General features: G+C 39.1%; 1 non-coding gene across 1 annotated transcript; it reads right to left on the bottom strand.

Moving 5' to 3' along the window:
• Nucleotides 1-592: 592 nt before the first annotated feature.
• LOC141603816 (small nucleolar RNA R71) lies at nt 593-699 on the bottom strand. The gene has a single exon (XR_012525664.1). It is a non-coding gene; the product is annotated as a small nucleolar RNA R71 (small nucleolar RNA).
• Between the last annotated feature and the right edge of the window lie 981 nt (nt 700-1,680).

The following is a 1,680-nucleotide window of genomic DNA, read 5'->3' as shown; positions in this document are numbered from 1 at the left end:
GTCTAGGAGATCACAAGGCGGTCTTTTACCTATTTATTTCGAAATAGATAGAACTTTGACAAATATTAGAAGAACTGTTAGAGGTACTTCATCAATTGTGGGTATTGGAGAACTTGTGGACATTGGTTTCATCCAAACGGATACTGTTGAGTTTACCAACCCTTTTGCAAGACAAGGAGAGGATAACCCAATCCAAAACCAACCACAAAATTAACCTACAATGCCTAAATTTTCATCTCATTCCGTACCAACCGAACAGAACATACGCAATGGTACTCCAACACCACCTCACTTGACCGGTAATTTCATTGCCAAATCCGCATTCATACAATTAGTCAAACGAAGCCAATTTTGAGGGATGCCTAGTGAGGATTCTCATCTACACATTGAGACTTTTTTTAACTATTGTGATGCAATTTCCAAAATGGGGGTAACTCAAGATCAAGTTTGATGGGTATTGTTTCCTTTTTCCTTGATCGGAGCCGCAAAACAATGGTTGAAGAGCCTAGACAAGGCCACTTTTGTAATTGATTCATGGAAGAAGTTATCACTTGCCTTTAAGAAGAAGTTTTACCCTCCGAAGAAAACCAACATGTTAAGAGCCCAAATCGCCGGGTTCAAACAAAGAGATGAAGAATCTCTATATGAGGCATGGGAAATATTTAAAGATACATATCGCTCTTGTCCTCATCCTCGGCTAAGCGAATAGTTTCTAGTCCAATAATTTTGAAATGGGTTGTATGAAGATTCAAGGAATGTACTCAACATGGGTTCTAATGGAAGATTCACCGAGGTAGATGATAACCAGACATGGGCAAAGATATAGGAGATGGCGGTTCACAACTCTTAATATAGTAGGCCAAGAAAAGCTACTAGGGGAGTCACACAATTGAGTGCCAATTTGGGTGCCCAACTATGCTCCCATATTGACACAATGAACATGAAATTTGACAAGGCCATAGCCAAGATGAATGAGGCTTCTCAATCACCCAAGCAACATCAACAAGTCAATACCATGGTGTCAACATCTTCTATTCCAAATGGAGTATGTGAGAATTGTGAAACTTTGGGACATGGTCAACAAGAGTGTAGAGGCACAAATGAGCAAGTTAATGCTTTCCAAGCATACAAGAATGGCACCCCTTACTCCAACTTTTACAATGAAAACAACAAATACCACCCAAACTTCTCAAATAAAAGCCAAAATGTTCAAAATCCACAACCAACATACACCCCACCTCCAATGAGAAATCCTACTCAAAGACCCTTTTTAAAGCAAACACAAGGATTCCAAAACTAACCCTCTTATAATCAATCCAATGACCAAGCTTTTAATGTTCAAAAAGCGGTCCTTCAAATGCAAAAGAGCCAACAAGACTTCTTTGCTCAAATGCAAAGAGATAGCCAAGGCAAAGATACTACCATCAATAATATCCTTGCTCATACTAAGATATTGGAAACACAAATGATCCAATTAGCCTCTTCAAGTTCCCAAAGGCAAAAAGGACAATTACCTCCTGAAGATAACCCTCCTACAAGATATGAAACCATTAATGCCATTAAATTGAGTAGTAGTACACAATATGAGGGACCTAAGGAGCTAGTTGAAGAGGATGTTATTGAGGAAAGTGTCAAGCAAAGAGATGTGATGGAACCATTGAGGAGAAATCCTAGGGTAGT

This window comes from Silene latifolia, chromosome 9 (genome assembly GCF_048544455.1).
Source record: "Silene latifolia isolate original U9 population chromosome 9, ASM4854445v1, whole genome shotgun sequence".
NCBI classification, from domain to species: domain Eukaryota; kingdom Viridiplantae; phylum Streptophyta; class Magnoliopsida; order Caryophyllales; family Caryophyllaceae; genus Silene; species Silene latifolia.
Note: the sequence above shows the minus strand (reverse complement) of the source record. Positions and strands in the feature narration are given on the sequence as shown.